This window comes from Antechinus flavipes, chromosome 2 (assembly GCF_016432865.1).
Source record: "Antechinus flavipes isolate AdamAnt ecotype Samford, QLD, Australia chromosome 2, AdamAnt_v2, whole genome shotgun sequence".
NCBI classification, from domain to species: Eukaryota; Metazoa; Chordata; class Mammalia; order Dasyuromorphia; family Dasyuridae; genus Antechinus; species Antechinus flavipes.
In genome coordinates this window covers 609904232-609931027 of record NC_067399.1, presented here as the reverse complement: position 1 = coordinate 609931027, position 26796 = coordinate 609904232, and the positions used below count along the sequence as shown (strand labels likewise).

The 26796-nt window shown below is 33.2% G+C and overlaps 1 protein-coding gene and 1 long non-coding RNA gene across 6 annotated transcripts in view; both read right to left on the bottom strand.

Moving 5' to 3' along the window:
• Positions 1-26796, bottom strand: part of EXOC6 (exocyst complex component 6) — a 200616-nt gene that overhangs the window by 171494 nt on the left and 2326 nt on the right. The window lies entirely within an intron of this gene.
• On the bottom strand, positions 154-26796 carry LOC127551701 (uncharacterized). The gene is made up of 2 exons (XR_007951155.1): positions 25915-26796; positions 154-350 (listed from the first exon to the last, which is right to left on the bottom strand). It is a non-coding gene; the product is annotated as an uncharacterized LOC127551701 (long non-coding RNA).

The window sequence follows — 26796 nt, the reverse complement described above, 5'->3', positions numbered from 1 at the left end:
ACTTTGTTACCCCAAAAAAAGCAACCAACAGACCATTAAAGACTACCAAATCATCTGTCTACTCTATACATATATTAAATTTATAAGAATAATCAACATATGCATTGAAAGCATCCTTGATAAGATTATAAAGGCAGAAACCAGACTGTGATATAAGTGATATTACATATTAGACAACATCTTTATTATTTAAAGAAAAACAGAATTAGAGATGATATTTATTTGTGATCAATAGCATTATTCGACTTTATACAAAATAAAATATTTTAATCAAAACAACAAAATCCTGGATTATATCTTCCCACACATTTGTGGATCCTCGCCTCACTCTTGTGTATAATGAACGCCATCTAGTGGAAATGAAAAGAATATAATTTAATGAATAACTTTCAGTTTAAAAAGTTAAAAATTAACTTATGTAAAATTGAAAATGTCTTTATAAATATCCCCTAAACTAAAGTTATTGGTGTCTACTCACAGACACCTCATTTCTTGCAAGAATGGAAAGTAAATATTTCCTGCATTCAAAAACAAATAAATAAACTAAAGCTCTTAAATGGAAAAAAAAAAAAAATGTCCTATCTCTGGCAGTAACAGTAGGGGCAATTTAGAGAAAAGGCCTAAATATTAGAAAACCACTAAAGGAAAAGTTGAAATACCACTTGCTCAAAAACTTTAACAATGAAAAAAAGGTCATATATGTGTTTCACTGACATACAGAATTCTCCGAAAAACACCATCACAGAAACTCCCTACTTTCTCTTCAATTTACAGTTTTAGAGAACTTCCTACAACAGAGAAGTTAAATGGCTTACTCAATATCACACAGTTAATGTATGTCAAAATCACATCCATTGTCCTTTCCACCAACCTCTATAAGGAATGAAGATCAATATATTTTCTTATTTTTTTCTTCCAAGCTAAACATTCAATTTCAATTTTGTTATTGTTTTTTTCCTTAAATTACTATAGTCATTGTGTACATTGCTTTCCTGGTTCTGCTTAATTCACTTTTCATCATAAGAACTTAGTATTATAAAAGTAAAGCTAGAAGGAATCTCAGAAACCATATAGACTAACCCTTTCATTCTATAGATAGAAACTTAAGTCCAACAAGATTAAAGATCTTGCCAAAAGATCACAAGGGTAGTAAGCATTCATTCATGTAAGTCTTCTCATGCATCCCTATATTCTAAATAGTCATTATTTTTTATAGAACAATAATATTCCCAAATCATTGGGCATCTATTCTGTCTCCAATTTTTTGCCATTATAAAAAATAGCCCAAAAATATTTTTTATATACATGGGGCTTTTTTCTATTTTTTTATCTCCTTGGAGATGTCTTCTGGCAGTGAAGACAGGAATATTTTATTCACTTTTCATAATTTCAAATTAGTTTCTAATGTGGTAGGACCAATTCATAGCTCTACCAAAGCAAGGACCAAGGTGCCTTATGCCTTGTTTTGCCCATAGTATAGAGAGGCCAATTATAGATTTGTTTACTTGATCTTACTTTTTTATAACCCCCTAAATCATTGATGAATCTTTTTAAGCAAACAAAATTGCATTTTTATAATATCACTAGTATTATATTTCAAATTTAAAATACTTAGCTTCTTGGCAATTAAGCCAAACTGACAGATTTTGTACTTTTAAAAAATCAACAAGAGGCCAATTTCTTACAACTGTAGAAATATGGGGAAATAGGGACTTCTCAGTTGTGTCCTATCTTGTAAGATCCTATATTAAATATACTCATAATATCAATATTTTATCTCTATTGTGTTTTTTAATTATCAGTTTTCACATCTATACAATCGTTAACTTCTAGTATAACCCTCTCTTCTTCAAGTTCTTTTTTCTCCTTCCTCCCTTCTTTTCTTCATGATGGATTTTTTCCCCAAAAGCTAAAATCCTAACTTTACAAGAAGCCTTTCCTAGTTCCCCTTATTGCTAATGCTTATTCTCTGACATTACCTCCAATTTACTATGCAGAAACTGGTTTTACTTTTCCAGTCTTAGTACAGTGCCTGACATGGAATAAGCACTTAAGTTTTTTTCTTTTTGTTGATGCTGTTGTTAGCTTTGTTCAAAAGAAATAGATCTGATTGAAAGGAACCAAAATATATAGAATATACCTTTCTGTAAAATGTATACCTATATATCAAATTTTTTTCTATTTACCTAAGCTTAGACTCTAGGTAAATGCCCATTTATGTCTTAGCAAGTGAGGTCTAAGGTAATATTGGAATGAGCAATGCTTTTTATATCAGGGATAGGGTCTGGACCTATAATTTCCCTGGTATAGTGAACCCCTTGATGAGAAACTCTCAACAATATAGTGTAGAACATTCTCTTCAACTTACTCTTAGAGGAAGAGACCACCTAGAGACTGATAGGTAAGTGACTTGCCCAGGACCATTAAATCATTATTTTTCAGAGGCAGAACTTGAATCCATGTCTTCATTATTCCAAATTTGGCTAGACATAACTTTTAATATTACTTCCTATAAATATAAATGTTGTGAATACTGAAAAATTCTACTTTTCATGTAAGTATATTAATTTTGTGATGAGATAAATCAAATGTCTATGCCTCACTTTACAATGCCTTCAATTTATTGTAATGTTAGAGTGTACCTTGATGCCTACAGTTCACAGTAACATAATTTTCATAGCGGTATAATTTTCAAACTGTGTGGAGAATACCTAAATGTTTTTTCCTAGCTTTGGCATACACACACACACACACACACACACACAAATACTATCAAGCTGAAAATGGAGAATAAAGAGCAGTGGTGTTAGACATAAATAGAAAAGATCTCTGTAGGCTTCATATTAATAAAACCAGAAATTAACATTATTTTTGTTGTATTTTTATTTATTTTGTTAAACATTTCCTAATTACATTTTAATCTAGTTATGTTATACTCAGAAGTTTAGATTTGAAAAAAAAAAAAAAAAGATAAGCAAAGGGAAAAAGATGTGATAATATGAAGACCACTCTGAGGATACACATGATGCTTTCCTCATTCAATACAAATTACAAACTTTGCGTAGAGGCAAGCTATATAACAGTAAGCCTTCTTCCACATGACAATCTTTCAAATACTTGAAGGAAACTATTGTGCCACTAAGTCTTCCTTTTACCAGATTAAACATATCTAGTTCTTTCAGTAGACCTTCATATAAGATGATTTCCAGTACCATCACCATCCAGATCACTATGCTGTCAACTCAAGGAAGTCTGTTCATAATGTTCCTGATAATATAATCTTACTAGGTTTTTTTAATTGACTATACTACTACTCTGTCATATGACCTCTCACTGAACTGAAAAGGGGACTATACCTAATAAAAGAAACATGATCACTAGATGGCGCCTTCTACCTTTAAATTAATTTCTTGAAAATCAAATATTTATTTCTCTGGACCTCATATTGAGAGAACTGGATCCATGATCTCATGGGTATGGATTGTGATCATTGGTGCATATTAGAACCCTATTCAACACGTAAAGGACTGCTTGCCATCTCGGGGAAGGGGTGGAGAGAGAGAGGGGAAAAATCAGAACAGAAGTGAATGCAAGGGATAATGCTGTAAAAAATTACACTGGCATGTGGTATTGGCTAACAAATAGATTAGTTGATCAGTGGAAAAGGTTAGGTTCACAAGACAGAATAATCAAGTATAGCAATCTAGTGTTTGACAAACCCAAAGACCCCAGTTTTTGGGATAAGAATTCATTATTTGATAAAAACTACTGGGATAACTGGAAATTAGTATGGCAGAAATTAGGCATGGTACTTAACATCATATACCAAGATAAGATCAAAATGGATCCATGACCTAGGCATAAAGAACGAGATTATAAATAAATTAGAGGAACATAGTAGTTTATCTCTCAGACTTGTGAAGGAGAAAGAAATTTGTGACCAAAGATGAACTAGAGACCATTACTGATCACAAAATAGAAAATTTTGATTACATCAAATTAAAAAGCCTTTGTACAAATAAAACTAATGCAAACAAGATTAGAAGGGAAGTAACAAACTGGGAAAACATTTTTACAGTCAAAAGTTCTAATAAAGGCCTCATTTACAAGATATATAGAGAACTGACTCTAATTTATAAGAAATCAAGCCTTTCTCCAATTGATAAATGGTCAAGGGATATGAACAGATAATTTTCAGATGATGAAATTGAAACTATTTCCACTCATATGAAAGAGTGTTCCAAATCACTAATGATCAGAGAAATGCAAATTAAGATAACTCTCAGATACCACTGCACACCTGTCAAATTGGCTAAGATGACAGAAAAAAATAACAATGAATATTGGAGGGGATGTGGGAAAACTGGGACATTAATGCATTGTGGTGGAATTGTGAACAAGTCCAACCATTCTGGAAAGCAATCTGGAACTATCCCTAAAAAGTTATCAAACTGTGCATACCCTTTGATCCTGCAGTGTTACTACTGGACTTATACCCCAAAGAAATACTAAAGAAGGGAAAAGGACCTGTATGTGCCAAAATTTTGTGGCAGCCCTTTTTGTAGTGGCTAGAAACTGGAAGAATGGCTGCCCATCAATAGGAGAATGGTTGGGTAAATCGTGGTATATGAATGTTATGGAATATTATTGTTCTGTAAGAAATGACCAGAAAGATGAATACAGAGAGGCTTGGAGAGACTTACATGAACTGATGCTCAGTGAAATGAGCAGAACCAGGAGATCATTATACACTTCAACAACAATACTGTATGAGGATGTATTCCATCAGAATATCTTCGACAAAGAGAAGATCTAATTCAGCACCAATTGACCAATGATGGACAGAAGTAGCTACACCCAGAGAAGGAACACTGAGAAATGAGTGTAAACTGTTTTCATTTTTGTTTTTCTTCCCAGGTCATTTTTACCTTCTGAATCCAATTCTTCCTGTGCAACAAGAAAACTGTTCGGTTCTGCACACATATATTTTATCTAGGATAGACTATAACATATTTAACATGTATAAGACTGCCTGTCATCTAGGGGAGGGAGTGGAGGGAAGGAAGGGAAAAATCGGAACAGAAGTTAGTGCAAGGGATAATGTTGTAAAAAAAAAAATTACCTACATATATGTACTGTCAATAAAAAGTTATAATTATTTTTAAAAATTTTTAAAGTTTTTTAAAAAGAAGAAAAAAAAAGATAGGATGATTCTAGGCTCCTTCTCTTAGGAAAGAAAGGCTTCTTTTGGGGATAATAGTCCCATTCTAGAGTGGATTGTGTGTATGTACACACACACACACACACACACACACACATGCACACACTAGTAACAGCTTCATTCATCCTCAATAGCTTAGAAGCCCATCATTGGCTATACTCTGAGTGAACCTATCTTTTCCCTTCTCATTACCATGCTTATTACAATTTGCCTTAAGTATGGATAAAGTTGTATCTCTAATTATCATTATAATACTCATCTTTTTATAACACATACAACACAAACTGACATCTATATAGTATTCAAAGTTTACAAAAGGCTAACTCCTTTAAATTATTTCATTTAAATCTTACAACGAATCTATGAGATACTTCAGGCATTTTATAATATGTAGGGAAGCTGAGGCTCAGAAAGATTAAGAGATCTGCCCATGGTCTACACAGCTAATGAATGTCAAAGGTGAGATCTGTTCCAAAGTTCTCCCAAATCAGATCAAACACTCTATTCACTCCACTATATTTCTTCTTCATTATGTCTATTTTTTGATGCATTTATGCTAACCTATTTCAAAATGGGGATGGGGTGCTAAAACAGGTGTCCAATATCTTAAATGCTGCTAAATTATTTTAAGAGCTACTGAGCATCTTAAAGCTAGCTTCAGCATAACACAGTTTCCACAAGTAGCAGAAAAACAATCTGTAGACATAGAATTCAATTTCTTTTGTCCCGAAATATTCAAAGATATTTTTTGTTTATATAATATTCAACTTTCTGTATATTTTCCCATGGAGCATTTCATGTTTGCTGCATACAATTAAAATGCTTTATAAAATAACATCCAGGTGTTTCCTGTAATTCAATTGAACACATTCCAATACATGTATTTTTAAATTACTAAATTATCACAAAGCATTACCTTAATAAAAACTCCTTATAGATGAATGTATTATTTAAAAGGACATGTAGTCCATCAAAGAACTCAGATCAAGCAAAGGTTAAGTTGCAGGACAATTTTTATTGTAGTTCTGATGTTATATTTTACTTGCCTTGTTTTCCTGTATGTGCAATTTCTGTGAATTGTTCTCACTAATAGCATCCTGTTTCTATGAGTAGGAAAGGGCCTCGTCCAGTTTGTTAGTTAACATTACTTCCTATAACTAGGGTCAATATTCTGTAGTACTGCCACTAACATGGTCATTGTTCTCTTTGGATAAGCAATGTAGCACACTGATGGTCATTAATGGACATCCTCTTTTGTAAAACTTGAATTGATAATCAGTTAACACAGATTTGCAATAGACTTCCTCTTTCCTGTTTTTACACTCCTAACCAAGATTTCTCTTCCTGTTGACTTTTGCATTATTTGGCAAAACACAAAATAAGAAATGGAAAAGCTTAAACTAAAGCATTTTGAAATGATTCCCTACAGTCATCATTAGCAATAATAGCTAAGATTTATATAGCACTTTAAAGTTTGCAAAGCACATTACAAAAATAATCTCTTTTGAACTTTATATGAACCCTGGGAACTAAGGTCTATAATTATCCTCAGTTTATATGTGGAAACTGAGGCAGAAAGAGGTTATGAGTCATATAACTACTAAGAGTATGAGACAGGATTTGAACTAAAGTTCTCTCTTGAATCTAGGTCCAGAGTTCAAGTCACTGTGATCTAATTGATTTCTATATAAATATATAATTTAAAATGCTAAAATGAGACAGGATTTGAACTGAAGTTCTCTCTTGAATCTAGGTCCAGAGCTCAAGTCACTGTGAGCTAATTGATTTCTATATAAATATATAATTTAAAATGCTAAAATTAATTTTAGTTTAGAAATTTTAAATGCCATAAGTAGACTAATGAGTGTGGATGAGTTAGTTACTTTCTTATAAATTTTTGCAATATCACAGAAAAATAACTTTTCCAGAGGTTAATTCTACCTCTGCCTGCCAACCAAAAAATAAAAGTTTCATGTTGACTTGATTTTAATATAGACTTAAAAGAGCTAAATATAAAAATGTTTTATATTTATATCTTTTATTTGTATTATTAATATAATTTAATAATAATAATAATAATATAAATAATATTAATACAGGTCTAGGAACTGGAAATCGTATTCCACCATAAGTTATGAATATACACAACAAATTTTTAAATATCCTTTTCCAGTTTGCTATAGCAGTTAATGTTTTCATTGTCAACATTGAATATCCAATGTGTGGATGCAGAATGGATAGGTAATAGAACAAGTGAAAGAAAAAAAAGACCCTAGAGATTTCAAAAGACTACAGGATTAATATGAGACAACAAAATAATAATACAACCACAAAACTAAACTGAATTCCTTTAATAGGAAAATTGTGTCCAAAAGAACAGAGGAACCAAAAGTCCCATTCTTCTCTGACTTGGATTAAATTAATTGGAACAATATTCACTGCTTAATTTTGGGCTATAAATAAAACATTACCTATATTAACTTACAGATTTTGTCCTATACAAACTACCAAAGAATTATTATTTATAAAGCTCTAGCTCTAAAAGAACATTAAATTCACTTGAAGAAATAAAATCTCTAGGATCTCAGGAGAAATAATAAAAACAAAATGGTGTCATTAAAAAAGCTTTGCATTTTCCAGAATGGAATCTAATCTGCTTTCCTCCTTAAAGGAGTTTAAGTCAAATGTTTGCTAAAGCACATTTTAGGCTCTTTTGGTTTTATTATTACAGCAATTAATTTATATCAATATCAGTTCTTCTATACATTTATTACCGAGTTTTTATTATCAATAACTTGTTTTTAAAAGTCAGGATTGAGTTGTTTCAACTGAATACTATATCACAAAATGGTCAAAGCATCTGTTTCTTTGCTGCATTCAAATGTGAAAACATAAGCCTTGCCTTTAGCTACTAGGTAGGAAAAGCCTTGTATTATCACCATATATCCTTAATTTTTGCCTCTTTCTCTACTGTGTTTATTCTCCCCTGTTTTTAAATAAAGGAATAGGAAGAAATTAAATGGATTATGCTATGATCCTCTGAGATTATAAAAGTGAGAGGACCAGAGGTCCATTGAAAGTGCCTGTGAAGCTCTGAAGAACAAGTTGAGAAACTCAATTCCACAAGGGATAAGATTCAGCAAGTAGGACAAATATCTGGAATGGAAACTTCCTCCATTGGCTAAACTATATCTGGAAGTGAACTCAGTGGGGCAACAATAGAATCTTTCTATCAACTGGAAAAAAATGAGGAAAAGGAAAATTCACTTTGCATCTCACTATGCATCCAGATATGTATGTATATAAATGGAACAAGCAATCAAAGCCCATTAGCTATATATTATATCCTAGAGACATTTCTACTAGTAACCTAGTTTCTTTCTCCATTCCCCAACCACTTCACTACTTTCACTGATTTGACTCCCCAACTCAATAATAAAAATTCACATTTCTATACGGCTATAAGGTTTACAAAGCTCTCCTCTCCTCTTCCTCCCCCAGCCCGTGAGGGTAGAGGAATACCCATACTACACTGTTTATTCTGTCTTTCACCAAAACATGTATCATTCATATTTTCTTGTCTTCTCATTTTGTCACTATTCTCATCTCCTTTTTTCTCGACCTTTTAAAACTTAATTTTATACTCTTTTATGTTTTTTCTTTTACCCTTTTTACCTCTCAATTTCACTTACCAATATCAAAATATCAATAATAAGCAACAAAGCACATACAAGTAAATGTAGCAATAGATGACAAATCTGTGAAGCAGCCAAATATCCTGAGACAGAGGTCAAATTAATACCATTTCATCCATCATCTCTACTACCATCTCTGCTTAGACTCTAGTGAAAATAGTCCATTACCTAGAGTCTAAAAGCCATAGGAATAGGAGTACCTTTTAGACCATCAACTTTTTTACACTTAAGAGTGAAGGATGAATTCTTAAGCAAACAAGGGATAGAGACAATTAAAAAGACAAATAATTTTAATTATGTGACATTAAAAAGTTTACACTCAAACAAAAATATTGTATCTAGCATAAGGAAAGCATTCAACTGATAAAAATAGATAAATCAAAAATCTATGTAAAAAAAGTGTTAAATAGCATCCAGCCATTCTGGAGAGCAATTTGGAACTATACTCAAAAAGTTATCAAACTGTGCATACCCTTTGATCCAGCAGTGTTTCTACTGGGCTTATACCCCAAAGAGATACTAAAGAAGGGAAAGGGACCTGTATGTGCCAAAATGTTTGTGGCAGTCCTGTTTGTAGTGGCTAGAAGCTGGAAAATGAATGGATGCCCATCAATTGGAGAATGGCTGGGTAAATTGTGGTATATGAATGTTATGGAATATTATTGTTCTGTAAGAAATGACCAGCAGGATGAATACAGAGAGGACTGGCGAGACTTACATGAACTGATGCTAAGTGAAATGAGCAGAACTAGGAGATCATTATACACTTCGACAACAATATTGTATGAGGACATATTTTGATGGAAGTGGATTTCTTTGACAAAGAGACCTGAGTTTCAATTGATAAAAGACAGACAAAAGCAGCTACACCCAAAGAAAGAACACTGGGAAACGAATATGAACTATCTGCATTTTTGTTTTTCTTCCCGGGTTATTTATACCTTCTGAATCCAATTCTCCCTATGCAACAAGAGAACTGTTCAGTTCTGCAAACATATATTGTATCTAGGATATACTGCAACATATCCAACATATAAAGGACTGCTTGCCATCTAGGGGAGGGGGTAGAGGGAGGGAGGGAAAAAAAAATCGGAACAAAAACGAGTGTCAATATAAAGTAATTATTAAATAAAAATTAAAATAAATAAAAAATAAAAAAATAAAAACTGCTTCTAAAAAATAAATAAATAAAAAATAAAAGCCATAGGAATAGGAGTACCTTTTAGACCATCAACCTTGTTACACTTAAGAGTGAAGGATGAATTCTTAAGCAAACAAGGGATAGAGACAATTAAAAAGACAAATCAAATAATTTTAATTATGTGACATTAAAAAGTTTACACTCAAACAAAAATATTGCATCTAGCATAAGGAAAGCATTCAACTGATAAAAATAGATAAATCAAAAATCTATGTAAAAAAAGTGTTAAATAGCATCCAGCCATTCTGGAGAGCAATTTGGAACTATGTTCAAAAAGTTATCAAACTGTACATACCCTTTGATCCAGCAGTGTTTCTACTGGGCTTATACCCCAAAGAGATACTAAAGAAGGGAAAGGGACCTGTATGAAAATGTTTGTGGCAGTCCTGTTTGTAGTGGCTAGAAGCTGGAAAATGAATGGATGCCCATCAATTGGAGAATGGTTGAGTAAATTGTGGTATATGAACGTTATGGAATATTATTGTTCTGTAAGGAATGACCAGCAGGATGAATACAGAGAGGACTGGCGAGACTTACATGAACTGATGCTAAGTGAAATGAGCAGAACCAGGAGATCATTATATACCTCAACAATGATACTGTTTGAGGATGTATTCTGATGGAAGTGGATCTCTTCGATAAAGAGAGCTAATTCAGTTTCAATTGATCAAAGATGGGCAGGAAACAGCTACACCCAAAGAAAGAACACTGGGAGATGAATATAAACTGCTTGCATTCTTGTTTTTCTTCCCAGATTATTTATACCTTCTGAATTCAATTCTCCCTGTGCAACAAGAAAACTGTTCGGTTCTGCATACGTATATTGTATCCAGGATATACTGTAACCTATTCACCATATAAAGGATTGCTTGCCATCTGGGGGAAGGGATGGAGGGAGGGAGGGGAAAAATCGGAACAGAAGTGAATGCAAGGGATAATGTTGTAAAAAATTACCCTGGCATGAGTTCTATCAATAAAAAGTTATTAAATTTTAAAAAGTGTTAAATACAAGATATATAGAAAATTCACAGAAATATTTAAAGCCAAATACATTCTGTGCTAATATAGAAGTAGTCGAAAAAGAGAAACAAATAATTCTCAAAAGAACTGAAAATTATTGAAAAACTATATGAAAAAATGCTCCAAATCATTAATATGTCCATCAAAATAACCCTGAGGTTTTACTTCATAACAGAAAACTGGCAAAAATGACAAAGGACAAATTAGTCAGTGTTAGAAGGCATATGAAAAGAAGTTCCTTTTTAATTTTGGAGAAGCTATGAATTAACACAACCATTCTATGCTATAATTTGGAATTGTACATAGAAAATAGCTAAAATGTCAACACTTTGATTCACAAACGCCACATGCTATGCATACTCCTTGCCAAGAAAATCACTGGCAAAAGGAAAAATTCTAAAGTACCAAAATATTCATACCAAGTACTTTTTATGGTAACAAAGAAACAGAAACAAAGTAGATGCCCACTAATTGTGACAAGTGGATAATACAGCGCTGCAAGAAATAATGAACACAAATAATACAGAGAAGCATGAAAAGATTCATTGAATTGATGAAAAATGAAGTAGAGCCAGGAAAATAAAACACAATTAACTACAACAATGTAAATGGAAAGATCAATCACAATAAATAATAAAAACCAAGTTTGTGAAATTATAAAAGGAAAGTTCCCAAAGAAAAGATGACAACTCTTTCTACTCTTTTGCACAAGTAGAGACTCAAAAATAAGGAACACTGTATGTTAATCAGAAGGGTTTTTTCCAACATGTTAAATTGGTTTTGCTGATTTTTTTCCCTCTTCCTCTTTTAAATAATTTTTGTTATTATAATAGAAAGGCAATGGAGGAGAAAATGGATTAATGCAAGAGACATGAAAACAAATTATGTGAATAAAAATGTATCTTTTTAAAGTTAGACAGGAAAGAGCAAAAGAATTGCCAAGCAGCAGTAAAGAATCCAGTTAAGATAAGGTAAAATAAATTTCTAATGAACCCAAATATGATTAAGTCACTTCCTCCAACAGATAGTCAAAATAATCCACAGTTTGGGAAGGGAAGAATGAAGTTATTTTGACCTGGAATGTAGCTTAGTGAGTTGTTAGAATTCTGGACTTAGAACTCAAGAAGACCCAAGTTCAAATGTGACCTCATCCACTCATTAGATGTTTATCCTTAGGCAATCCATTTAACTTTTTTGCTAAGGTACTTAGAAGGGAATATGTAGGGAGGAGAAAATTGCTGTCAGAAAAGCAAATTTATCAGTATTTATTAAACACTTCATATACACTGTGCTAAGCACTGGGAATATAAAACGTAAAATTGGTGTTGTCCTCACAGAAGAGACAATAAACAACTATATACAAAGAAGATGTGTATACAAAATAAATTGAAGGTAATCTCAGAGGAAAGGGACTAGCATCACAGGAAACATGGAAGAGCTCCTTAAAGAAGGTAGAATTTTAATTGAGACTTGAAGAAAGCTAGTAGATAGGAGAAAGGAGATAATTCCAGCCCCACAGAGAATATCAGTGAAAAAGGATAGAATCAGGAGACACCTGATTTCATCTTGGTGCTGGCTGGAGACATTCGGAGTTGAGCTAGAGGAGTCATATCCATTCCATTTTCCACCTTTGTGTTGGCTAGAGGCTGAAGGACAAACCTTTGGATTTGGAAACATTTGGAGGGAGCTCTTGGACCAAGCAGAGAGATAGGCCACCAAGAAAACTAACCGGGCTATTTTGGAGGAAGCAATAAAAGATCTGAACTTTTATCACCTGGCTGCATTTTGAGGTGATTATTACTTTTAATTGAACCTAAGGTTGCCTCCAGAAAACCTCCCAAGAAACCTGCTCCCACAGCGAACGATTATATTATTATTTTAAAGAAGAGAACACCACATCTTGCGTGAGGACTAGCAAAGAGTCCTGTGTCACAGAATAGACAAGTGTGTGAAGAAGAGTAAGTTGCAAAAAAATTGGAAAGGTGGGAAGGTGCCAGGTAATGAAGAAGAGTATATTGAGAAAAGGACATTATTAATTAGGAAAACTTTAGTAGCTTTGCAGAGAATAGTTTCAGATATCTGGATATAGAAATCAGATAACAAATGCTGAAAAGAAGAAAAAGTAGAAATAAGTATCAGTAGCTTTTTCTAGAAATTTGACAATGAAAGGAGGAAAATATATAGTATACCTTTATTGAATTATATAGGATAATGTAATAGATTTTTAAGGGCTTTTTACTACAGCTGTTAAAAAACATCTTCAGTTAATGGGAAAAAAAGTAAAAAAAAAAAAAGTTTAGTAGTACCAGATCTTAAAACAAAAGACAATAATTAATAAAGTTATCTGCTACTGGCTAAGAAATAGAAAGGTGAACAAGTGGGAAAAAGTAGACATATGATAAATAGTAATAAATTAATAGTAACCTTATATTTGGCAAAAAATAAAGACAAGCTTTGGGGATAAAAATACACTATTTGGTAAAAATTGTTGGGAAAATGGAATGTAGTCTGGCAGAAACTGAGTATAGATCAATTATCTTATATAATTTACTAAGATACAGTTCAAAATGGACAGATGGAAGAGAGATGTCATACGAAAACTAGAAGAGCATGGAACATGTTACCTAACAGGCTTATGGATAAAAGAAGAATTTATGAATAAGAGATAACACTAAAAAATATAAAATGTCATAACTGATTATATTAAATTAAAAAGAATTTATGTGAATAAAATCAACGTAGCCAAGATTATAAGGAAAAGTGGGAAAATGTTTATAGACAATTTCTCAGATGAAGGCTTCACATTTCAAATATACAGAGAATTCTGTCAAATTTATAAGAAAATCAGTCACTCCCCAATTGATAATGGGTCAATGGCTATGTATGAATAGGCTGTTTTCTATGGAAGAAATTAAATATTTTTTTAAATGTAAAAAACGCTCTAAATCATCGATTAGAGAAATGCAAATAAAAAACAATTTTGAAATACTATCTCACACCTATTTGATTGGCTAAAATGACAGGAGAAAAATGACAAACACTGGATATAGAAAAATTGGGATGTTGACACTACTGTGACACTGTGAATTAATTGAACTATTTTGGAGAGCAATGTGGAATTATGCCCAAAGCGTTATAAAACTGAATATACCCTTTGACCCGGCCATATCACCATTAAATCTGTTTTCCAAGATGATCATGTTATGGTATATGATTGTGATGGAATGCTACTGTGATAAGTAGGTTGGTTTTAGGAAAGCACTGAAAGACATGCATGAAATATGTAAGACTAAAATGAATAAAACTGAGTACAACCAAGACGATATTGTACATAGTAACAGCAATATTATAGACAGAGTAAATGTAATTTACTAAGATCTTCTCTTATTATATGAATATTCAAATCAGTTACAAAAGAACTACAAAGGAAAATGCTATACAACTCTAGAGAAAGAATTGCTATCTGAAACTATGTATTGTATAGTTTTGTTATGGGTATATGTGTATGCATGTGTTTGTGTGTATCAAAATGGTGACCTTATCTAACACAAGGTTGGGAAGAAGAAAGAGGGAAACAGCTTGGAACTCAAATGTAACAAAAATACAGTAAATTTTTTAAAAAGAATCACATTGCATTTCCTAAAAACCATGAAAAAATTAACCAAAAAACTACATTTCAGACATCACAAAAGAAAACTGTGGAGATCAATAAGAACTATAGAACAAAGTAGAAAGATTATTGGGGAGGAAGGGAAAAGAAAAGGTGGCGTGGAAAAAGAAAAGGAAGCATAGCAAAAGAAAAACTATTAAAATATTTTCTTTAAATACAGAGAAGAGAACAGAAGGAAACAAAGAGGAGAAATTTTATAATTAAAGTATGAAATTTATTTTGTACTTTTTTAAAAGTCAATAATATGAAAGAGAATTTCACATACAAAGTTTTGTTGTTTTGTTTTATAAATGGAAATGTTCTCTTTTTTGGTGTTTTAAGATCAGAGTAAAAAAACAAAAAATTGCATATTTTTTCCAATTCCATGTTAAAATAATTTTTTAACATTTGGGTTTTTTGAAGTTTTGAGTTCCAAATTCCACCACTTTCTCTGTCCTCCTTCTCTTCTCCCTTCCCTGAAACAGTAACCAATTCAATACAGTTATATACATACAAGCAGGCAAAACATTTCCTTATCAGTGGAAGGAAGGAAGTAATGAACAGAGGAAGGGAGGGAAAGAGGGAAGGAGGGAGGAAGGAAAGAAAGAGGGAGAGAAGGAAGGGGGGAAGAAGAGAGAGAAGGAGGGGGGAAAGAGAAGATAGGAAAGAGGTAGAAAGAGAGGGAGAGAGGGAAGTAAGGAGAAGGGGAGGAAGGGAAAGAGTTGGAAAGAAGGGAGGGTGGAAGGGAAGGAGGAAGAAAGGAAAGGAGGGAGGGAGGGAGGGAGGGAAAGAGGAAGGGAGGATCAGAAAGAGAGAGGGAGGGAGGGAAGAAAGGAGGGAGGAAGTGAAGCGGGGACCTCAGAACTCTGAAAATCCTTGAAGGAGAAAATCTCCTTTAACTCTGCCTCAATGAGGGACACTGCCCAAGACTTTTTCCTTTAAATGAATTTAAGTTTTGACTGTTTGAGGGGGCAATGAAGAGAAACTCCAAAACTCTTGAAAATCCTTAAAGGAGAAAATCTCCTTCAACTCTGCCTCAGTGAAGGAATTCCACCCCAAGCACAAATAGTTTCATCTTTGTTATCTGGTTGGGGTTGCCTCAGTCCTGAAACCCATTCAATTCAAATTCTAGCCCTAGCTGAAACTCATCTAAGAGCCAACCTGAGACTCCACCCACAAGCCCCCTTCAGTTTGTAGCCAAAGCCCCCTATTAAAAAAGAGCCAAACTAAAACCCTTTCTTTGCAGAGGTTCCAAACATGCCAGCCCTATGCTTGGCATCCAAAGGAGCTTCTGCCCACTGGAATACTCTTTTCCAGTGCCCTCTTCTCTTTATCCTCACCTATTTCCTTAACCAGACTTTAACCTTACTTCCAATCCCCATAATAAACCTCTTTTATCAATCTAGGTTTTCGGGTCTGTAAATTCCTTTACAGAGGATTTTGCGCTGCTAGAAGGGAGTTCCAAAAACTCCCTACCCTTTCACCATCACTAGACCTTATTTAACCCCCTGATCACCAGAAATCCTAATTTCATTTGGATACCCCAAATCTAAACCTCATCAGAAGGAAGAGAGTGAAAGGGGGAAGGGAGGGAAGGAGGGAGGGAAAGAAATAGCTTGGAACTTAAATGTAACAAAAAGAAAGTAAATTAAAAAGAAAAGAATCACACTGTACTTCCTGAAAACCGAGGGGGGGGGGGGGGGTAGGGGGGAGGAGAAAAAAAAAAAAAAAAAACTTTATTTCAAACATCATTAAAAAATTGTCAAGATCTATTGAACCTTAGGAACCTTAGAAAGGGGGAGGGGAAAGAAGGGAGAGAGAGAGAGATAGAGAGAGATAGAGAGAGAAAAGGAGGGAAGGAAAGAGGAAGAAAGGAAAAATAGCATGCTTTAATCTGTATTGAGAATATCAATTCTAGAAACGAGTGCAAGGGATAATGTTGTAAAAAAAATTACCCTGGCATGGATTCTGTCAATATAAAGTAATTATTAAATAAAAATTAAAAAAAAAAAAAAAAAGAGAATATCAGTTCTCTGGAGGCAGAAAGCATGCTTCATCAAGAGTCCCTTTGTGGTTATCTTGAAATTTCTTAGGAAAGTTAAGTCATTCACAATTTTTTTATTGCACAATACTGTTGTTACTGTGCACAACATTATCTTAGTTCTACTCACTTCACTTTGCATCAGTTCGTGTCTTTTCAAGTTTTTTCTGAAATTATCCTGCTTGTCATTTCTCACAGCACAATAATATTCCATCATTAACATATACCACAGCTTGTTCATAATTTCCCAATTGATGGGCAGCACCACAATTTCCAATTCTTAGTCACTACAAAAAGAGCTGCCATAAATATTTTTGAGTTTTTTTTGTTTTTTTTTAATAACTTTTTATTGATAGAACTTATGCCAGGGTAATTTTTTACAACATTATCCCTTGCATTCACTTCTGTTCTCATAAATATTTTTGTACAAATAGATCCTTTTTTGGACTTCTTTTGACTTTGGGATATAGACCTAGAAGTGTTATTATTAGACCAAAGGGTATACACACTTTTATAGCCCCTTGGATTTTGTTCCAATTTTCTCTCTAGAATGTTGGATCAGTCACAACTGAACAACAAGTATTAGTGATCCATTTTTCCCATACTGGCTCCAAACATTTGTTATTTTTTTTTGTCATCATATTAAGCCATCCTAATAGGTATGAAGTAATTCTTCAGAACTGTTTTAATTTGTATGTCTCTAATCAATAAGTGATTGAGAGGGGAAAAAAGACAAAAACAAAACAAAACTTAAAAATTATACACAAAGCAATTGTGGACCTATCGAACACTCCATGATTGGTCTAATTCTGAATTTAAGGGATCCCTTATTGGCTTTTAATTTCCTGTCTGTATTTATTCTTACTGTATTCACTGGCAGGTAGAGTACATCTAGACAGAAAAATAATTGTGAGAATAGAGGGGACTGGAAAAGACATGCAAGTCCTCATACAAAAATATCATTTCTTCATTCTTCTCTCTTCGCTCTTATCATACCTGGATATGTCATCCTTTTCATCTGTCTCCTGACTTCCTTCAAGTCTCAATTAAAATAATTAAAATTTCACCTTCACACATATATTTTTTATATACAACTGAATGTTGTCTCTCCCACTGGACAAAGAATTCCTTGAAGGCAGGGAATGTTTTGCTTTTCTTGGATCCTTGATGCTTATTAGATGACCTGGTACATATTAAATACTTAATGTTAGCTAACTTGACTTTCACATCCTTCCCCTTCTCTCCTTTCATATTGTAATCAACCCAATTTAAGTTCTTATTTTTTCCCTCCTAAAGACTGCTGCTTATCTCCATTCTCTCCCCTTTTCAATCTATACACAGTTTTTCCAGCAACATTCCCAAAGCACAGATTTAACTACGTCACTTAATGGCTCAAGAAGCTGCAGTTGCTCCCCACTGCCTATGGAATTAAATATGAAGACATATGGTATTTAAAGCCCTTCGCAATTTGATTCCAGTCTACCATTCTAGATTATCCCCCAGACAAATTGGCATACTTAGTATTTTCTATACACAATATTTTATCTCATATCTCTAAACCTTTGCATAGAATATCTGGAATACCCTCCCTCCCTCCTTACTATTAGATTATTAGATATTAGATATTATTATTATAATACTATCTATTAGAATCTCTGGCTTTCTATAAAGTTCAGCTTTAATATCATGTTCTCTACACAAGAAGCCTTTAGAGTTAGCAGTTGTCACCTTCATCCTGCCAATTACTTGGTTTTTCTTATATGTATACTAACAGAAAGTAAACTCCATCAGAGTAGGTATTATTTGTCTTTGTATCCCCAAAACTTAGTACAATAGTGGGCCAGTAGGTGCTTAAACTCGTTTAGTGAATGAAGTAAATTTTTCTGAACATACAGAAATAAATCGTTTTTTCTTTTCTACTAATTGAAAAATCACTGATGAAATGAAAATTCAAGGCAGCTGGTTTTTGTTACCATATAAAGAGGAACACAGACACTAACCTGTACAACCTAAAATTTATAATTTCTCCTGCATTTCTGGACAAAACATTATATTTAATTTGATTTTTTTATTTATAACTAAAATATGAAAAGCAACATGACATAATGGATATATAGTTAGCCTCAAAATGAAGAAGATGGGTTCAAATCTCACTTCTGATACATACTGGCTGTGACCTCTCGGTGTCGGCTGACCCAATTCTATAGCTATAATATGCAGAAAAGTTGCTGATTTTCAATAGTACAGAAAATCCTTCAATAAGACTTCCCTATATCAGTGAAAAAGTAAATAACTTAAATAAGTCAAAAATTCAAAAAAGCATGGGGACACATTATGCTAAAATAATTATACTTTTGCTGTTAAAGAAAATAGTGAAATAACAATCATGGTTTTTTAGAAAAATAAATAAAACAACTCAATGGGAGATGCTCTTTAAAAGCACAGTAATAATACCTTAATTATTCAGAATCATTAATAAAGGTATCCATTTGAATGGAGAATAATAAATTAATGCACATTTTTAACCTAAATTGGATTATTTGCTATCTAGGGAGGGAAGTAGAGAGGTAGAAGAGAAGGAGAGAAGGAAAAAATGTGGAACACAAGGCTTTTCAAGGTAAATGTTGAAAACAATTTTTGCAAGTATTTTTTTAAAGCTTTTTTTTTTTCAAAACATATGCATGGATAATTTTTAACATTCACCCTTGCAAAATCTTGTGTTTCAAATTGTTTCCTTCCTTTCTCCCCACCCCCTCCCCTAGATGTCAAAGTAATCCAATATATATTAAACATGTGAATTCTTCTATACATATTTCCATAATTATCATGCTGCACAAGAAAAATCAGATCAAAAAGGAAAATGAGAAAGAAAACAAAATGCAAGCAAACGACAACTAAAAGTGAAAATATTATGTTGTGGTCCACATTCAGTTCCCATTGTCGTCTTTCTGGGTACAGATGGCTTTCTTCATCACAAGACCATTGGAACTGGTCTAAATCACCTCATTGTTGATAAGAGCCATGTCCATCAGAATTGATCATCATATAACTTGTTGTTGCCATATAATGTCATAGAATGATCTCCTAGTTCTGCTTATTTCACTCAGCATCAGTTCATATAAGTCTCTCCAGGCATCTCTGAAATCATCCTTCTGATTGTTTCTTACAGAATAATAATATTCCACAATGTTCATATATCATAACTTGTTTAGTCATTCTCTAATTGAGGGGCATCCACTCAGTTTTCATTTTCTTACAACTACAAAAAGGTCTGCCACAAAATTTTTCAAGTATTTTGAAAGATAAAAAGTTATTATCATATGAAAATGAGAACAACAAATTCACCCCTTTAAAGGGTTAAAACGTTACAGAAGTTCAAAAAAGAAGATTACATTCATAATACAAAGAAGAAAATGAAGAATAGTTCTGCGCTATCTCAGATCCCTCACTTATTAATGGTGCACTCTGCCCATAGTTGCTTAAACTGCAAAAAAAAGTCTCACAAATCAGGTATGACAGATTCAGAAATTCGATAAGTCAAACGTGAAAAAGACAGAAACACAAGATAAAAATCCACTTCCTTCAAAAAAAGCAAATGAATAAAAGTAAACAGGTGAACCATAAGGAAATCTGCCCTGTTGAAATACACTCTATATTCCACAAGCATTGCCTTCTTTTAATTATATGATTTGTACAATGCAGAGAGATTGGATTAAGTTTAAATAACTGCATTTCACTTTCAACATCAGAAGGCTGAACTGCAGGAACTTTTCCAACTGTAAGTCTAGTCTGATTCCTGGTGGCATACAAAAGGCCAAATAAGTTTAGTTACTAGAATGCACAATTTTTTAACATGCAAGTTTAAAAGTTTCAAACCCTGGGGAAAAGAAGCAATGAATGTGGTAGCATGTTCATCCATTTTCAACAAAATCAAGATATCATTGGGGAAGGACTATTTGACAAAAACTAGTGAGAAAATAAAATAGCATTCTCAGTAAAAAGTAGGTTTAAGGTAGGCAGAAAGTAGACATACCAATATCTCATACCAATGGTACAATAAGCTCCAAATGAATACTTGAACTAGATATAAAAGATCATATCCCAAACAAATTAAAGGAGTAGGGAAAGAGATGTCTTTCACAAATATATATGTATGTATGTGTATATATATATATATATATATATATATATATATAGAGAGAGAGAGAGAGAGAGAGAGAGAGAGAGAGAAATAGACCAAAAAAGGGATAGAGAAATATAGCAGGAAATAAAATGGAAAATCTTAATTGAACAAAATTGGGAAATTCTTAAACAAACAAAATCAATATAGTTAAAAAATAAGAAAGAAACATAAACTAGAGAAAATCTTTGCAATATATTTACCTAATAGGGATATGATATCTAAGATATACAGCTAATTGATAGCCATACACAAGAACAAGAGCCAAGAGATGAATGGTCAAAGGATATGAACAGGCAGACTCCAAAGAATAAATGCAGATAGAGTATCAACAATATGAAAAAATTAAATTAACTCAAAAGTTCTATCTCACACCCATTAAATTGGCAAAAGGCCTGAAATCAGGCCTCTTAATACTTTTTGGGGGGAGTTATGAGCTGCTCCAAGTACTCTGAAAAGGAATTTTAGACACTACTCAAAAAAATCATTAAATTGTAGGTAGTAGTAGTATTATACTATTAGTCACACATACCATGAGATCAAAGAAAAGGAAGGCCAATTTAGGGGGAAAAAACTTTCTTTGCTATAGCAAAGAACCAGCAACAAAGTAGGTCCTACATCAACTGGAAGATAGCTGAACAAATTACAATATATGAATGTTAATGAAAGATTATCATGTAATAAAAAAATAACAAAAGGATGGATTTCAAGAACTTTGAGAAGACTCATATGAACTGATAATGAACCAGTACAACCAGTAAAACAACTTATACAATGATCACAATATTGAAAAGGAAAACTCTTAAGTCTTAACCCTATGCTAAAATAAAGAGATGCCAAACCATAAAGTGTAGCCATACCAGATAGTGATACAAGAGAAAGAGCACCAAAGAAATGATTTAAAATACAGAGAGAGAGAGAGAAAGAGAAAGTGTTTTGGAATTGTCCCTTTAAATTTAATATATCATTTTTTTAAAAGTGATAGGGTTTCATATATAATCTTTTTCTCTCTTTTGTATATGGAAAGATGTGTGTCTGTTTATGTTTATCAAGTTCATAAATAAAAAAAAGAAAAGAAAAATAGATGTCTTCACTTATTTTCAAAAATAAAATATGTTGGAACAAGCTCTTAACATGAAAACATGGCCGTAGCCCCAACCCAATGTGGCAGGAAACAATTAACAAGGTATACAGGAAATTCACAACCTGAATAATCAAGAGCTGATGGTGTCTGGCCTTCCTGCCCATTCAATGGATGCAATATTCGGCACTGTGAATGCAGTGAACCAAACACTAGTAGAATCTGAACTTCCTATATTAATCTGATTCCACCCAAATCCTTTCCTTTTAAATTAGAAGAGTGTTGGCCTAGGACCTTTCTAGCGATACCCCCTCTGCCAAATCCCCAGACCTATTCCTAGAAAATCTTTGACCCCAGAAAAAATATGAAAACAGGACATTTCTAATCAATCAATATGCCTTTATATATAAAGCATGTACTATATTAAGTATGAGGTAATGTACTAAATCCTTGGGGGTACGAAAGAAAGGCAAAAACAAGTCCCTACCCTCAAAGAGTTTACCTTCTAATCAGTGAGCCAATGTATGTATACATAGGTTTATGTCTGCAGTAGATAAAAGGTAACCTTAGAAGGCAAGGCACCAGCAAACTGGGGAATTGAGGCCTCTTACAGAAGGTGGCACTTAAAGTATTGAAGGAAGTCAGGGATTCTAAAAGGGAGAATACTCTAGGGATGAAGAAGTCTCTGCAAAAGCTGAGAATTAAAATGTCATTTACAAGGAACATCAAGTAGGCCAGTATGGCTAGCCCACAAACTCTATGGAGAATAACAGAAGAAGACTGGAAGGTAGGGAGGAGGGTTCAAGTTGTAAAGAGCTTCAAAGGCTAAAATGAGAATTTACATTTGTTTGTATATTTGTAGAGGTAACAAGCAGCCCCTAAAATCTACTGAGTATATCTATGCCTTAGGAAAACAACTTTGACAGGATAGATTAAAGTGGCACTAAAGGCAGGAAGTCCAATTGGAAGGCTACTACAATAGAAGGTCTAAGAAGTGATGGTGATTATATGAATGGAAAGAAAGGGACTGACTACAGATAAGTGACTAAACATGTCATATGAATGAGAGGATGGTGGTACCCTTGAAAGAAGGTGAGTTTGACAGTAAAGATTGAATTCTGTTTTGTACATACTGAGTTTGAGATGGCTTAGATGACATCCAGCTCAAAATTTTCAATAGGAAGTTTATGATACAGGAACGAAACTCAGGAGAGACTAGGGCTGGATATATCACATATTCACATAGAGTTGAAAACTAGACCCAGGGAAAGCAATGAGTTACCAAGTTAAGGAGCATAAAACAAATTGAGGCCTAGGACAAATTTTGGGAAACATTTGCAAGTTATTAAGTGTGACACAAATGAAGATGCAACACAGGAAGCCAAGGGGTAATTAAACAGATTAAGAAGAGAACTAAGACAACAGTGACAAGAAAACCCAAGGAGGAGAAAATGGTCGAGAATCTCAAAAGTCACAAGTTAAGAAGAATAAAGAATGCAGAAAGGCCATAAAATTTGGCAATAAAAAGATAATTATTCCCAAATGATAAATGTTCAAGTATAATCAGATAGTTTCCAATCAAAGTAATCAAAGCTATCTATAGTCATATGAAAAAATGCTCTAAATCATTATTGTTTAGAAAATTGCAAATTAAAACAACTCTAAGACACAGTACCATGCTTCATATCATATTGGCTGGGGGGGGGAGAGGGGGGACAGAGGGTTATGGGAAAACAGGTAACTTTAGGTACTGTTGGTAGAGCTATGAATAGTCTAACCATTCTGGAGAATAATTTACAACTAGGCCCAAAGAGCTGCAAAAAGTATACCCAGCAATACTACTATTAGATCTGTATCTCAAGATGATGAAAAGAAAAAAAATACAAAAATATTAATAGTAGTTCTACTCACAGTGACAAAGAATTGTAAGGGCCACTAGGTGGCAAACTGGATAGAATAGTGGATCTGGAGTCAAAAGATTCATCTTTCTCAATTCAAATCTTACCTCATGGCACTTATTAGCTATGTGATTGTGTCTTACCCTAGAGCAAATAGGAGAGGAAAGAAATAAGAGAAAGAGTAGGGAAGAGTTGATAGAGGAGGAGAGGAGTTGGAGGAGGTGGTAGTCAGAAGCAAAACAGTTTTGAAGAGGGACAGGATTAAAAGTGAGAAAGTAGGACAAATGGGAAAAAAGAAATATACAGTTGCCTTAACTATGTGAAAAATAATTATAACAAGTTTCTCTGACAAAGGCCTCATTTCTCAAATATGTAGAGAATGAGTTAAATTTATAAAAATAAGCACTATTCCTCAGTTGATAAGTAATCAAAGGATATAACAGGCAGCTTTCAAAAGAAGAAATCAAAACTATCTATAATCATGCAAAAAAAAAAGTTCTAAATCACTACTGATTAGAGAAATGAACTAAACTATCTCTGAACTAAACTAAAATATCTCTGAAGTGTCACCCTATACCTATCAAACTGGCCAATATGACAGAGAAGAAACATAACAAAAGTTGGAGGGGGTAAAGAAAAATTGAGACAACAATGCATTATCAGTGGAGTTGTAAACTCTCAACCATTCTGGAATTATGTCAAAAGGTTTCTAACACCATGCATATATATCCTTTGACCCAGCAACACCACTACTAGTTCAGTATCCCAAAGAAAGGGAGGGAAAAAAAAGGAAAGCAACCTACATGTACAAAAATATTTATAGCCGTTCTTTTTATGATAGCAAAGAATTGGAAATTGAGGGGATGCCCATCAATTGAGGAATGTCTGAACAAGTTGTGACAAATGATTGTAAAAGAATAGTATTGTAGTATAAGAAATGAGGAGTAGAATGCTCTCAGAAAAATCTACATGAACTAAAGCAAAGTGAAATTAGTAGAACCAAGAGAGCATTGTACATAGTAACCATAATACTGTACAATAATCAAATGCAAATAAGTTTGCTATTCTTAGCAATCACTGGATCCAAGACAATTCCAAAAAACTTATGATGAAAAATTCTATCCAGCTCCAGAGAAATAACTGATGGAATATAAATGTAAATCAAATCATATTTTTTTCTTTATTTTTCTTGGATTTTTTTTCAGTTTCCTTTTGCAGCATGTCTATATGGAAATATGTTTTGCCTTACTGCACATGTATAATTTATCCCAAATTGCTTACCTTCTCAATGAGGGTGAAACAGAGGGAGGGAGAGAATTTGGAACTCAATTTTTAAAAATTGCTTAAACAAGTAATTTGGGGGAAAATAATAAAAAAATTTTTAAAAGAAATGATGAAAAGGAATGTCTCATAAAAAGCCTGGACACCAGTCCTGAAGTCAGGAAAACCTGAGTTCAAATCTGGCCTCAGACACTTAACACATTCTAGCTGTGTGACCCTGGGCAATTAACCCCAATTGCCTCAGAAAAAAAATAAAAATAAAAAATAAAAGCCTGGAAAGACAACATGAATTGATGCAAAGTGAGCAGAACTAAAAGAACAATACTGATGATAAGCATCTGTGCAAGACTGAGTAACAATGCAATGATCTACCATGATTCTAAAGAACTCATGATATAATAGAAATGCTATCTACCTCCAGATAAAGAAGTTATGGAATCAGAGTACAGACTGAAGCATATATTTTTCCTTTTCTTTATTTTTCTTGGGGTTTTGTTTTGTTTTTGTTTTTTAGAACATGGTCAATATGGAAACATTTTATATGACTTTATATAATATTTTTCTTGAAATTTTTTGGAACATGGTTAATATGGAAATATTTTATATGACTTTATATAATAAATATATAATGATATCATTCTGCTTACCTTCTCAATGGGTAGGAAAAGATTGGAGAGAAGAGAATTTCAAACTGAAAATAAAAATAATTTTTTTTAAAAAAAAGTTAATTAGTAACTTTAGAAAGAGCCACTTCAGTTAAGTGACAAAAGTGGAAGCCAGGCTGCAGAAGGTTTACAAGTAAGTAAGAAGTGTATAATGGAGACACCAAGTATAGATGGATTTGGGAGAGGAGCAGGAATGCTAGGATTAATGAAGGATTTTTGAGAATAAGAAAAAACCTAGACAAAGTCAGCAAAGAGACAGAGAAGTTGAATATAAAAGAGGAAGGGTATGATTTTTAAAAAGGGTTGTCTGCTGGAAAAGACAATTCTTCATAGGCCTTTCTGGTTAAGAACCAGAAAAAAGGGAATTCATTTCAGATCCAGAAAAATTTAGTCTTGCCATGAAACAATCCAAATGTTCTCAAGAGAACTCAAAACGAAAATATTTTGCCTGCAACAATGCTGAGAATAAGGATTGTGTATAGTCAATCTATCCAAAGAAGCTCTCTACATGAAACCCACAATCCTTCATACAAAAAGATTCAGGCAGAAAGAAACCAGATGAGAAGACCAAAAAAAAAAAAAAAAATTTAACATGTTCCCTGCTTTTAGTTCATTGTTTTAAAAGGCCCTTTAGTCATCCATTTCCCCATGACTTACTTTCTAGTCCTGCCTAGAAACCCAAACTCCAGTAAAAGCCCTCCTGATACCAGGCCTTGATGCTCACAAACTGACCGCTTTATTTTCCACTCTTCTCTTACCTCTCTAACTTTGTCTTCAAGTTCTTATCACATAAGAACTTCCCAATAAGTATTCCAGTTAGTCAAAATACCACCCATTTCTAAAAATCTCTTGAGAACACACCAA